At 39.7% G+C, this 15229-nt stretch overlaps 1 long non-coding RNA gene across 1 annotated transcript in view; it reads right to left on the reverse strand.

The window, feature by feature from the left end:
• The window catches only part of LOC109559204 (uncharacterized), a 145020-nt gene that overhangs the window by 13854 nt on the left and 115937 nt on the right, over window positions 1-15229 (reverse strand). Inside the window, exon 2 of the long non-coding RNA XR_011566596.1 lies at window positions 6072-6218. This is a non-coding gene — a long non-coding RNA (uncharacterized lncRNA). The remainder of the gene's footprint in view (window positions 1-6071; window positions 6219-15229) is intronic.

Genomic DNA, 15229 nt, shown 5'->3' on the forward strand with positions numbered 1-15229 from the left:
AGCAGCTTGGTTTTCCAATCAATAAGAGTCAGGGTTGATGTGACCACAGAGAGTTCTAGAATCGAGCTCTATGTGTGAAAGACATTTTTTAAAACTAGACTGGTAGACAGGTTGTTGCACTAACCATTCAGAGGACTTTGCATACAACAAGAATATCTTGCATGAATGATCTTTTATATATATATGTTTTTGTTTTTCAGTCGCTCAGTTGTGTCCAACTCTGTGACCCCATGGACAGTAGCCTGCCAGATTCCTCTGTCCATGGGATTCTCCAGGCAAAAATACTGGAGTGGGTTGCCTCTTTCCTGTTCCAGGAGATACTCCTGACTCAGGGATCAAACCCACATCTCCTGTGTCTGTTGCACTGGCAGGGAGATTCTTCACCACTGAGCTACCTGGGAATAGCTAATACCTAATTGTTTTAACGTCACTCTTATAAGATATGAACAATCCTCCAAGAAGTTCTGCACACAAAAGAAAGGGTTCATTTATTCTACACCAAACAGATTATCTCACCTTCCATTCAGAAAAATCTTTTTAAAGAAGCTTATATTGAGATTCTAATTTTTCCTGTTAAATTATTCATTCCTTGGGTGCCATTATCTCTGTCACAGTGATGGTTGTTACAGAAACAGTCATCAGGTTGCAAACTATACAGATCTTTTTTTTTTAAGTTAAAACTATGACCAAAAAACAAACAATAGGTGCAATTGTACAGGTCTCCCTGTATGGGTAATCCAGGAGTTGGGAATAGACTTACTCTATAGGGATGAAAAAACCTCCAGAAAAACAGAGTGGGGAAGAGCTCTGTCTGTCACCATGGTGGTGAAGAAAAGGTGCCTGCAGATGGTAACATTTCGCAGTCGTACTGATCACGGGGTTTCCAAGCTTACAGGCACAGACTAAACCCTTCATCCCACCCAGGGTCATTCCCTTGACAGAGCACAGTGTGTGCTCCACTGCTACAGATGGCCCTTTTAATCCCAACCAGCAAACTCCAAAGTACCCAGCATTGATTAAAAGCAGACTAGACAATGAAACTAGAACCAGCTCCACCCCAAAAGCTCAATGAGCTTTATCTCATTTTCATAATAAAATAACAACTCACTTATTAAGCATTTTCTGAGAGCTCATCAGAGTTTACCATGTGTTGCTCACATATGCCTCTCAGTAGCCACTTTGACTCTCCTTTCACAAATGGGAAAACTGAGGGACAGAGAGGTTAGTCCTCTTGACCAAGGCCACACAGCTGGTCAGCAGAAGAGCCAGCAATTGATTTTAGAAGATATGGTTCAACCCCCGTGCTCTTGGTTCCAGATCAAATGGAACCACATGTGATGCTGCTGTTCTTCAAAATAAAGAGGTTCTCATGATGCTCAGAGAAACGTCCTGAGCACACAGTTCAAATCAGACTTTTGGACCGGAAGCGTTCTCTTGTCTTTGACTACCCCAAGTTTGTGAAAGGCAGTCCTGAGGAAGGAAGGCTCCAGGTCAGAGAGGATGGTCTCCAGACGCTATCTCTGACCTCCCCTGAAGATCACTAAAGCATGCCACCCAAATATGACACTTAATTGTTAATTAAGCATATTAGTTATTTTGAACTGAAGGCAATTGAGAAATAGCAGGTGCAGGGTCCTGTGCCCTCTCCCTTTGTACCTAAAAGCAGGGCTTAAGAGTTCCAGTGAAAAAGTTTCTTTCCTTGTACGAGGAAGAAGAGAACATTCTTATCACCAGAGACAGGGAGTGGATGCCAACATGAGGCTGAAAATAACCTATGTACTAAAATAACACTTATCAACATTTAACTTCCCCCATCTATTTCCTAGTCTCTTTCCCACACTTTACTGGCCCCGGCCCAAACTCCTTTTTCTTTTGTCTTATCACATCTCCACAATTTATTGCTCTTTATTAAATAGGAAAACCCCCAGGTCTAAATGCTTCTTTGGGGTTCTCATTTCTTCCTATGAAACCCCAGTGCCACATAAAATATTAATATCAAATAAAATTTGTAATTTTTCTTTTCTTTTAACCTGTCTTTTGTAACTCAAAATGTGGGCCCCAGGCACAGAACCTAAGATATTAGAGGAAAAGTCTTTCTTCCCCTACACCATCACCTCCCAAACTTTAATTCTTTTCTTTTCTCATCCTGATTGATCTTGCATTTAAAACTCATTGTGACTTTCAGTTCCTGATTCTCTTTTCATTTCTCTCAGTGTATTAGCTTCTCCCACTTCTCTGTAAACATCCAAGGTAGTCTCCTAAGGCAACTATTTTCAATACTTTCTCCTATCAGTGCTTTGATGCCATTCAGTTCAGTTCAGTTCAGTTCAGTCACTCGGTCGTGTCCGACTCTTTGCGACCCCATGAACTGCAGCACGCCAGGCCTCCCTGTCTATCATCAACTGCCGGAGTTTACCCAAACTCATGTCCCTTGAGTCGGTGATGCCATCCAACCATCTCATCCTATGTTGTCCCCTTCTCCTCCTGCCTTCAATCTTTCCCAGCATCAAGGTCTTTTCAAATGAGTCAGCTCTTTGCATCACGTGGCCAAAGTATTGAAGTTTCAGCTTCAACATCAGTCCTTCCAATGAACACCCAGGACTGATCGCCTTTAGAATGGACTGGTTGCATCTCCTTGCAGTCCAAGGGACTCTCAAGAGTCTTCTCCAACACCACAGTTCAAAAGCATCAATTCTTTGGGACTCAGCTTTCTTTATAGTCCAATTCTCACATCCACACATGACTACTGGAAAAACCATAGCCTTGACTATATGGACCTTTGTTGGCAAAGTAATGTCTCTGCTTTTCAATATGCTGTCTAGGTTGGTCATAACTTTCCTTCCAAGGAGTAAGCATCTTTTAATTTCATGGCTGCAATCACCATCTGCAGTGATTTTGGAGCCCCCAAAAATAAAGTCTGACACTGTTTCCCCATCTATTTCTCATGAAGTGATGGGACCAGATGCCATGATCTTCGTTTTCTGAATGTTGAGCTTTAAACCAACTTTTTCACTCTCTTCTTCCACTTTCATCAAAAAGGCTTTTTAGTTCCTCTTCACTTTTTGTCATAAGGGTGGTGTCACCTGCATATCTGAGGTTATTGATGTTTCTCCCAGCAGTCTTGATTCCAGCTTGTACTTCTTCCAGCCCAGCGTTTCTCATGATGTACTCTGCATATAAGTTAAATAAGCAGGGTGACAACATACAGCCTTGATGGACTCCTTTTCCTTTTTGGAACCAATCTGTTGTTCCATGTTCAGTTCTAACTGTCGCTTCCTGATCTGCATACAGGTTTCTCAAGAGGCAGGACAGGTGGTCTGATATTCCCATCTCTTTCAGAATTTTCCACAGTTTATTGTGATCCACACAGTCAAAGGCTTTGGCATAGTTAATAAAGCAGAAATAGATGTTTTTCTGGAACTCTCTTGCTTTTTCCATGACCCAGTAGATGTTGGCAATTTGATCTCTGGTTCCTCTGCCTTTTCTAAAACCAGCTTGAACATCTGGAAGTTCGTGGTTCATGTATTGCTGAAGCCTGGCTTGGAGAATTTTGAGCATTTCTTTACTAGCATGTAAGATGAGTGCAATTGTGCAGTAGTCTGAGCATTCTTTGGCATTGCCTTTCTTTGGGATTGGAATGAAAACTGACCTTTTCCAGTCCTGTGGCCACTGCTGAGTTTTCCAAATTTGCTGGCATATTGAGTGCAGCACTTTCACAGCATCATCTTTCAGGATTTGAAATAGCTCAACTGGAATTCCATCATCTCCTCTAGCTTTGTTCTTAGTGACGCTTCCTAAGGCCCACTTGACTTCACATTCCAGGATGTCTGGCTCTAGGTGAGTGGTCATGCCATTGTGATTATCTGGGTCATGAAGATCTTTTTTGTACAGTTCTTCTGTGTGTTCTTGCCACCTCTTCTTAATATCTTCTGCTTCTGTTAGGTCCCTACCATTTCTGTCCTTTATTGAGCCCATATTTGCATGAAATGTTCCCTTGGTATCTCTAATTTTCTTGATGAGATCTCTAGTCTTTCCCATTCTATTGTTTTCCTCTATTATTTTGCACTGATCACTGAGGAAGGCTTTCTTATCTCTCCTTGATATTCTTTGGAACTCTGCATTCAAATGGGTATATCTTTCCTTGGTGCCATTACTCTTGACCTTACATGGGGCTGTCCAACAAAGCATTAACACTGACCCTCAATTCTGGGTAAACTCAACCATGTGGTTTCTCATCTAGGTTCCATCCTCCTTTACTTGTCCACACCAGTTGATTTTACTGTTTAGCTTTATGTTTTCTCATTCTCTGTTCATGAGCATCTAATCTATGCCAGGTCCCAAGCTAATCAATTTTACAAAATAAAAATCTGAGAATGAAAAAATCTGGTAAAGGATTTTTAAACATCTGCTAACATTGCTCACTATCACACAGCTAACAGCTCAGACCAGGATTCACACCCTGGTCTATGTACACAGGCTCTCCTTGTAACCCCTCCATGCACAGTACAGTCTTATCCTGCATGGATTTTTTTTTTTTTTTTTGTCATCCAAAGAGCCAGTGAAAGCCAACTCATTTTTCTGGGGCTCATGCAAAGAAATAACCATCTGTTTCATCTCTAGGGGCAAAGCCTGCTCTGTCAGACTTCCTGAGACAGGACAGTGTGCACAAAACTGTATATACTGTACTTTACAAGAGACTTCAGGAATCTTTCAAAAGTAACTTTGATTATATGTGATTTTTACTTTATATACTGACATTAGACCTCATGTAATGTGCTTCTCACTGCACTGCCACTGTTTCAGCCTCTCTGGCCCCCAGTTGTTTGAAACCAGAGCTACTGCTCAGTGCCACAAAGCTGCCCTGGTCTCTCTTTACCTCAACAGATGATTTCCAGAACTAAACCATGAGACCAAATCACCCAAAATGGACCCCTATGATTTCCCGGCACCCACATGCCAATACCTCCATCCCCCCTCCTTTCCTCTAGTCCCAAAGGAAAACATTTTTGATACCCCTACCTCTGCTCTTAGTTCATCCCAGGACTTGCCCTTTTCTGCTGGACCTTGACCTCTTTTTCCACAATCCTTCTCCTCATTCCATTCCCTTGATTCTACCAGCATGCTGAAATACCATCTACTGCTGAAAACCCTGCTGTGTTTTCATTATCATGTTTAAAAAGTATATTCTAGTCATTCTGACTTTGCATAAATACTGCTGTGTGGTCCCAGTCTCTCTGTGTCTCAGTTTTCTCATCTGTGAAATGCAGGTACTCATCTCAGAGTTTCAAGGGTTCATTTAGATGGTTTACCATTTTCTCCTTCCCTTTCTCTCACCACCCAGCTTCTTAAAAGATCAGCAGACACTGGATGTCTGCATGTCCCCATTACTTCCCTCCTCTAGCCTTTTCCATCTGGGATTAGATATCCCTCCTCTGAGGAAATGTCTCTCAGTAGCTGCCCACGTTGCATCATCACCACAGAGAATGATGCCCAAGCCTGCATCTCTAGCCCTTCCTTTCTTGCTGATTTTGTTTCCTAATCCAGCCCACATTTCCAGCGTCAGCAATGGACCTCTATGTATTTCCATCTCATAGATGCCTTAGAATCAGTACATTCAACCTAGGACTTCATCTTCCCCACATACTAGTCCTTCATTCTCATTCCTTATCTTGGTTCATGATGTCATCCTCTTCCCAAATGCAGAAATTTCAAATCACTCTTTACATCTCATCATGTATCAAGTATCAACTCTGCTCAGAAAAGCACCTTCCTCTTCTATGTCTCTTCTATCCAAACTTCTCTGGCTCAGGTCCTTTCTAATTTCTGCTGAAATACCTTGCTTGCCTCATGCTCTAAATGTTCCTCCTCCATGAAAACAGACAGATTCTCCTAAAATATAGATTATGTCATTTATCTGTCCATAAACTTCAGTATCACCCTAGTACACACAGAATTATTCCAATTTATCATTCAGAGTTTGCTCTATTTCCCTTCCCAGATACTTTTTCATCTTTGTCACAAATATTTCCCAAAGTCTACTGTACATGATCGTATGTCCCCCCCAAACCTACCTTGCATCTCCAGGCTTCTCCATCTTTGCTGTTCCCAGCCAGCTTAGCCAAGTGGTTAAAGACAATCTCTGGAGTCAAACAGCCTGGGTTTGGATACTATCTCCACCACTTTCCAACTGTGTGATTTGGGGCAAGTTAGTTGGTTTCCTTAAGGGGAAAATAAAATATATTAATGGTGTCATTATCTATGTATTCTTTTGTGTATTTCTTTTTTAGTTCAATATGATAACATTTGCTATTTTGCATGGCTGTTTCCTTCATTTTCTTGCTGCATAGTATGCCGTTTTATGAATATACCACATTTATTCATTGTTTTAATCAGGAACATTTGGGTTTTTTCTAGTTTAGGATATTACAAGCAGTGCTGTTGCAAACATTCTTGTGCATGTATCCAGCAGCATATAAACATCCTTAGTACTCACATCCTTGCCAAATATGAATTTTTTAGTTTTTTATATATGGAGGCTTCCATTATTTTTATTCCTTTGATAGCAGGAGTTTGAATATTTCTGTATGTCTATTGCTCTGTTCTTTCACTTCCAACTTTTCCAAATTCTCTTGTTTTAGGTGTGTCTCTTGAATTCATTCTATATCTGAATTTTGTTTCTTCCTCAGCCTGGCAATTTTGTTCTTTCAAGAAAATTTAGCCATTATGCATTTGTTATGACTATTGATATATTTCCATTCATCTTTAGTTTCTTATTTTGTGCTTTCTAAATTTTCTAGTTGTTTTTTTTTTTCCTGTATCTTTTAACCTTCTTTTACAATTTTGTGTAATTTTTTTGTCATTCTTGTTTCTGCCCCAGATTCACTTGGAATTACAAATTCTTCCTTTTTCTTTTAATTATTAACCTAGAATTAACATCTGTACAAATCAAAGAAGTTCTAATTACCATATTATCTTGATTTTATCACTGTTCTCCCCACAATATTAGGTAAATTATTACAGTAGTGCTATTGTTTATATAATTTTTCATGTTCTTTTGCCCTTCTTGCATATATAGGGTGTATTATCAATCCCCAAAGTTCTCTGTGTTGTTTATCTGAAAAAATCTTTTACGTTATTCTCAAGTTTGAAAGATAATTTTACTAAGTACACAACTCTTGGTTGACAAGTATTTTCTCTACACTGTGAAGATGGTTGTCGATTTTTTTTTAGTTTACATTGTTGTTTCTAAGAAGTTAGATGTCAACTTTTTTTACTATAGGTAATCTGATTTTTCTCTTTGGATGTTTTTAAGAGGTTGTTTTTGTTTTGTTTGTTTTTGGTATTCTGAAAGTCCACTACAAAATGTCTTAAAGCGGATTTCTCTTTACTTACCTTGCTTGGAACTTTCTGGACTCCATGCTTCCAAGGATTCATGGTTCTTTTATCATTTCTGGGTAATTCTCAGACTTTATCACTACAAATAGTGCCTCTGCATTATCTTTGTTTTTCTTCTGCAAGTCCAATCAGACATTTGTTAAATTGTCTCACTACATCTATGTTTCTTAAGTCTTGGATTTCTTAAGATATCTTCCTGTTTATTGATTCTCTCTTCAGCTTTGTTTAATGCATTGGTTAACCTATTCCTTATGCTTTTCCTTTGAAGTATATGAAGAATAGTTGTTATTAATAACTATATTTCATATCAATAATAATATAGTTATTATTATTCTTCAATTTCTATTTGAGTCTTTTCAAATCTGCCTATTCATTTTTTAAAAATCTCTTGTTCTGTACTCATACTTTGAGTCCTCTTTTTATTTAGACACATTAAATATAGTAATTCAATAATTACAGTATGTAATAGTTTTGTGCATCTGAGGCTGCTGTCTTTAATTTTTAATTTGTTTGGCTTTTTGTTTCTTTGGGGTTTTTTTTTTTCTGATTCATGTTCTTTATTGTTTCTTTCCTTGAATTTTATAGTTTTGTTATCATAAGCATATGTTCCATAAACCTCATCAGTGGGAATTTTTGAGGCCTAGAGTTAAAAGGTGCATTCCTCCAGAAAGAATTTATATTTGCTTCTTCCAGGCATCTTGGGACACTGCCAACATGGGGTCACTTTATAATAAATTCTCAGCTTAAGGTATCTCAAACACAAAAATATCAAGAATGTGGGCCCCAAACTCCTTTGATTACTAAGTCAGGGGAGAATTTTTTCCTTCCACACAGAGTCAAGCATAAAGAAGGAATTTTTCTAGTTGATCATTTCACTGACTGTAATTTTGGATGTCTGGGGTTTTTAAATGTCTAATGTGATATCCGTTATGGTATGGTGCCATCTTTTTTCATGATTCACATTTTAGCAACAGAACCAAAACTTTGAGTCATGGGAAATGGTAGCTGGAACAGCTAAGTTTCATGACTGGCTTTCCTTTATAGATTTCTAGTTTTGCTTTTATTTTTCTTAGAATTCTTTTTTCCTTGTTTCCAGCTCAGCAATGCATTTTAAAATATACATTAAAATATCTTGCTGAGCATTTTTTGTTATGGGAGGATTTTAGCCTTTCTATATCATTTGCCATAATGTGTGAAATGGGCATATTCCCAGACACAGAGTACTTTTTCACAGTTAAAGAACTTATAACAAATTTCATTATATGTAATTTGAGCTACTTATCTGTGTTTGCCTCTCATAGGACCATGTGGAGTTCCTGGAGGAAAAGAGACTTTTTTTCTCAGTGTTTATCCTCCTCAGCTACAGGACAAGGCTTTGCCTTAAGTGGACTCTCCACAAATTAATGATTTAATAGCCTTACTCTCTCTTGCACTTCCATAGAAAGTATGCTCATCATGGAGTACTCATCACACTGCAACAAATTGTTGACATTTCTCCCTACTCACTAGAGGTTCTCATAGGAAATGATCTTGTTTTATTGTCTTTGCATTCTTAGAGTTTGGCCTATAACAAACACTAAGTAAATATTGACTCAAAGGAGTCATAGCCCAAGACTGGCATGTCAGTCAAGAGAAAGCAACTGTAATCATTTTAAGAATGACACTGAATCTGGTAATTCAGATGAGCTAATACAAGCTTTCCAAAGCTGAGCCAGAAGAAACTGAGGAGTTAGGCTTGATAGCCTCTATTGTCATCTCGTCTGAAAGTTATTACTTTAGGGACCACAGACCAAGGGAGAATTAAAATAGAAAAAAAAAAAAAGAAAAACTTTTCTTAAACAGAAATCAGAGTCTTTTTCTTCCTGCTATAAACTTTGATGAGTTTCCCAAAAAGAAGATCTAATCCTTCTGCCTTCCACTCATTTTACAGAAAACAGATGTTAAAGACTTCAGCATTTTTGGTTATTTTAAATGACTTACATGAGCTTAGGTTGGAAAGATTGAAATATTAAAATATGTGGTAGAATGATGTGCTAAGTCACTACAGTCATGTCCCACTTTTTGCAATCCCATGGATTGTATCCTGCCAAGTTCCCGTGTTCATGGGATTTTCCAGGCAAGAATACTGGAGTGAGTTGCCATTTCCTTCTCAGGTGATCTTCCCCATGCAGGGATTGAAACTGTGTCTCTTCTGCCTCCTGCACTGGCATTGGCAGGCAGGTTCTTTACCTATAGCACCACCTGGGAAGTGTCTCCTACAAAGTTCCAACAATAGGCATTCAAACTGAAATCTTCAGTATTTTCTGAGAAAAGAAAACATTTCTAAGTGAAGACCATGAGCACCTTGCAACTCTTCAGACTCTGCGTCTCATTTTAACCTACTGGAGGTTATTTCAGTCCACAGAATCAAGGCCAAGGCCCACCAAGGCTGAAACATCCTGATTCCTAATGAGGCCCTAGTGAGTTTCACTTGGGGGGGTCAGACTGCTAGAATGTGGACCGCTCCCCTTTCCTACATGCCATTTGTGGGCAGATCAGTTCCAGCAGATAGTCTATGGCTGCCAAATGTGTAATATACTGGGAATTCAGTAGTAGTCTCGACCTGTAGGCTTTAAAGTTTGTTTTCTTGCTTTCAGACTTTTAGCCCTTCATCACATAGCCTGATTTAACTTAAGATTTTTGTTAAGTAATTCTCTACCTCCCATATAGTCAAAGCTATGGTTTTTCCAATAGTCATGTACAGATGTGAGAGTTGGACTGTAAATAAGGCTGAGAACTGAAGATTTGGTGTTTTTGAATTGTGGTGCTGGAGAAGATTCCTGAGAGTCCTTTGGACAGCAAGGAGATCAAACCAGTTATTAAAGAAAAACAACCCTGAATATTCACTGGAAGGACTGATGCTGAAGCTGAAGCTCCAATACTTTGGCCACCTGATGCAAAGAGCTGACTCACTGGAAAAGCCCCTGATGCTGGTAAAGATTGAGGGCAGGAGGAGAAGTGGGCAACAGAGAATGAGAAGGTTGGAAGGCATCATCAACTCAATGGACATGAGTTTAAACAAATTCCAGGAGATAGTGAAGGACAGGGAAGTCTGGTGTACTGAGGTTCGATGGGGTCACAAAGAGTTGGCTACAACTGAGCAACTGCACAACAACAACATGAATTACAAATTATGACAAGTTTTGTGTAGAAAACAATAGGCAGCTAGGAGAGAAGTGAATGGAACTGATGTATACTTCAATATCAGAAAAGACATTTGGGCTGAAATCTCAGAGATAAGTCATAATCAGCATGGTGAATTGGGATGTTAGACCATCTGAGTCATAAACCCCAGAATGTGCTGAGGTCCTGAGGCAGAGGAAGCCTGGTGCACAACCAGGACCTATAGGAAGTGTGGCTGACATGAATGGTGTGAGGAAGAGGGTGGGAAATATGACTTTGATGAGAGATTCTGCTGGAACTTAACACAATGCTAAAGAGTTTCTATTTTACTCTAAGTGATTTCATCATAGATATGTCTCATCAAGTCTTCACAGTACTTTTGAAATAAATACTACTACCAACTTCACTTTACAGATGAAGAACTTGAGGCTCTGAGAGACAATGTAATTATACATCTAGTGAGGGACATAAGCGGATTAAAAAATTTAAATACAGACTTCAAAATCCAAGTTTAAGCTGTTAAAATGGCACTTATCTGGTTCCCTATATTGTCGGAGGACCTGTGCAAATCATCATGATAGCACTTACATCACAATATTCCAGCAATTGCATCCCCCAATAGCACTATATTTTAACTGATGGTTTATATGTTCATTTTATGGTTGACTGAAAAAGATCTTCATGACCAAGATAATCACCATGGTGTGATCACTCACCTAGAGCCAGACATCCTGGAATGTGAAGTCAAGTGGGCCTTAGAAAGCATCACTACGAACAAAGCTAGTGGAGGTGATGGAATTCCAGTTGAGCTATTTCAAATCCTGAAAGATGATGCTGTGAAAGTGCTGCACTCAATATGCCAGCAAATTTGGAAAACTCAGCAGTGGCCACAGGACTGGAAAAGGTCAGTTTTCATTCCAATCCCAAAGAAAGGCAGTGACAAAGAATGCTCAAACTACCGCACAATTGCACTTATCTCACACGTTAGTAGAGTAATGCTCAAAATTCTCCAAGCCAGGCTTCAGCAATACGTGAACCGTGAACTTCCTGATGTTCAAGCTGGTTTTAGAAAAGGCAGAGGAACCAGAGATCAAATTGCCAACATCCACTGATCATGGCAAAAGCAAAGAGTTCCAGAAAAACATGTATTTCTGCTTTATTGACTATGCCAAAGCCTTTGACTGTGTGGATCACAATAAACTGTGGAAAATTCTGAAAGAGATGGGAATACCAGACCACCTGACCTGCCTCTTGAGAAACCTGTATGCAGATCAGAAAGCGACAGTTAGAACTGAACATGGAACAACAGATTGGTTCCAAATAGGAAAGGGAGTACGTCAAGGCTGTATATTGTCACCCTGCTTATTTAACTTATATGCAGAGTACATCATGAGAAACGCTGGGCTGGAAGAAACATAAGCTTGAATCAAGATTGCCGGGAGAAATGTCAATAACCTCAGATATGCAGATAACACCACCCTTATGGCAGAAAGTGAAGAGGAACTCAAAAGCCTCTTGATGAAAGTGAAAGAGGAGAGTAAAAAAGCTGGCTTAAAGCTCAACATTCAGAAAACTAAGATCATGGCATCTGGTCCCATCACTTCATGGGAAGCAGATAGGGAAACAGTGGAAACAGTGTCAGACTTTATTTTGGGGGGCTCCAAAATCACTGCAAATGGTGACTGCAGCCATGAAATGAAAAGACGCTTACTCCTTGGAAGGAAAGTTATGACCAACCTAAACAGCATATTCAAAAGCAGAGACACTACTTTGCCAACAAAGGTTCGTCTAGTCAAGGCTATGGTTTTTCCAGTGGTCATGTATGGATGTGAGAGTTGGACTGTGAAGAAAGCTGAGTGCCAAAGAATTGATGCTTTTGAACTGTGGTGTTGGAGAAGACTCTTGAGAGTCCCTTGGACTGCAAGGAGATCCAACCAGTCCATTCTGAAGGCGATCAGTCCTGGGTGTTCATTGGAAGGACTGATGCTGAAGCTGAAACTCCAATACTTTAGCCACCTCATGGGAAGAGTTGACTCATTGGAAAAAACTCTGATGCTGGGAGGGATTGGGGGCAGGAGGAAAAGGGGATGACAGAGGATGAGATGGTTGGATGGTATCACCAACTCGATGAACATGAGTTTGAGTGAACTCCGAGAGTTGGTGATGGACAGGGAGGCCTGGTGTGCTGCATGGGGTTGCAAAGAGTCAGCCACAACTGAGCGAATGATCTGAACTGAACTGAACTGAAAGCTCCTTGAGGGTAGGAATCAGATCTTATTTAACTGATTGCTTTGAACATCATTGTTGAATGAATGATCAGTACCATCAGATATACAAAGATGGAAACACTTTGAGCTCATCAAACAAAAGCTATTTGTGGGAACAAAGAAGAAAGTCTAAATTAAAAAAGATCTCCAACCATATCAATTTAATTTGTTTGGGGGAATTCTTTGGTCGGAGAAGGAATGATTTTATCTTCATAAATTGCAGATTTGAGCAAAGTGATATGATTCCAAGCATTTTAACAGGAAATCAATATATTTTAAAGCAACCATTGCTGTTATTTCTCCAAAGTACTTTTTCACTGCATGGTCCATTCATGGCAGTTGCAACTAAATAGTAGAAAATAAAAACTCAAATTGTACATTTACAAGCTAGTTTTTGTAGTACTATCAATAGATAAATAAGTAAACATACTATAAGTATATTGCCATTTACTGGAGCCACCTCAAAACTATCTAGATTCATTCATTTAACTGAATTAAAATTTTTAATTATATTTTCATAGATTGCTTACTATGTGCCAGGTACCCTTAGCCCTAACCTAAACACAGCTAACAAGAACTTATATCCACAAGATGTCATGTTGTCCTCTATTAAGCTGTAGGAACTAGTCCATAGGCCATTCATTTTCAAGTCACAAAGGCCTATAAAATGGGCTCTGAGTATCTTAGAATGGAAACGTTCCAGAAAGTTTGTGCCACAAGCAACTCTATGGTTCTCAGCCAGTATCTCAGGAGATGCTTTTCTAAGACTTCAGCCTTGGCTCTGTGTTCTGTTACTGTTTGTCTTCCCCAGTGACCTGGCTCAGCAAGGGCTATGGAACTAAGCCCAAGCCCAGGGAGGTGGTGAGGGTGGAGAATTTATTTTATTATATGTCATGAAATGTAAGTATACAGATTCATTATTCAGTTCAACTTGGAACAACATATTACTAGCTATAGTATTTCCTTTCTAATCCTGACTTCCTTACTGTCCCAAATATGAATTGGAGATTTCTCTCTCTCTTGATTGTTCTCCCTCTTCTGTCCTGACAGTGAGGAGGTCAAGTCATTTCTTTTCAGTTTCCTCCATCTGTTGACCTCAAGGTTAGGTGACCGCCCCCTTACCCAGTCAGTTTCCTAACTTCTTGAGTGAAAGCACCCTCCAAATCTCCTACTTATAGACATTTCTTTCCTGTACAATCTCTCCACCTAGTGAGTTTCCTTCCGTAGCTATCCCTTTGATCACATGTCTTAGCTGATTTGCCTCTTCTCTGCAGTCATATTCCTTTATGAAGCCTGTTTCATTGACTTCAATATGCAACAAATCATTTTGTTTTTGTGATTTTTTTTTGCTTTTTGCCAGCCCTGAATCCCAGCCACCAATTCACTGGGCTGAGGTAAACATCATATTCACATCCCTGACCTCTACATATATACTAAGATTTACTGCTACTTATGATAAGTAGCTATGTTTTCTTCACAATAAAATGTATATGTTTGAATACATATGAATGTGTTGGAGGGATATACTTATATATATATAAAATCAGATCAGTTGCTCAGTCATGTCCAACTCTTTGCAACCCCATGGATTGCAGCAAGCCAGGCTTCCCTGTCCATCACCAACTCCCGGAGCTTGCTCAAACTCATGTCCATCAAGTCGGTGATGCCATCCAAGCATTGCATCCTCTGTCGTCCCCTTTTCCTTCTGCCTTCAATCTTTCCCAGCATCAGGGTCTTTTCCAAGGAGTCTGCTCTTCACATCAGGTGGCCTTTCCCTTCTCCAGGGGATCTTTGCAATCCAGGGGTCGAACTCAGGTCTCCCACATTGCAGGCCGATTCTTTACCAGCTGAGCCACAGGAAAGCCAGGCAGATTCTTTACCTACTGAGCTATGAGGGAAGCCCACATATATACATATGTGTGTGTCTGTGTCTGTGTGCACATGCGTGTGCATGCTAAGTCACTTTGGTCATGTGAGACTCTATATAACCCCATGGACTATATCCTGCCAGTCTCTTCTGTCCATGGGATTCTCCAGGCAAGAACACTGGGTTCCTTACTATCTTTCTTCCTGCTATTTGACTGCCTGAAGCACAGGTAGTAATATAACCAAACACTCATTCTGTGACCATGAGCATGAAAGCCTTCTACCTAGGGTTTTGGGCAGGACAGAAAGACAGAAAGAGTGGGAGCCCTGGTAGCCTCATGGGACAACCACAAGGGCCCTGGACTTCTTATCACAGCACACTGTTACTTATTCAAGTCAACGTAGTCAAGGTTTAAATGAAATTCTTGACTTCCTGACTGGTGTGTGTGCGTGTGTGTGTGTGTGTGTGTGAGAGACATTCTTAACTGATACATATATGTGCTCATACACACACACACACACACACACATATGATATAC

Source organism: Bos indicus, chromosome 5 (assembly GCF_029378745.1).
Source record: "Bos indicus isolate NIAB-ARS_2022 breed Sahiwal x Tharparkar chromosome 5, NIAB-ARS_B.indTharparkar_mat_pri_1.0, whole genome shotgun sequence".
Lineage (NCBI taxonomy): Eukaryota > Metazoa > Chordata > Mammalia > Artiodactyla > Bovidae > Bos > Bos indicus.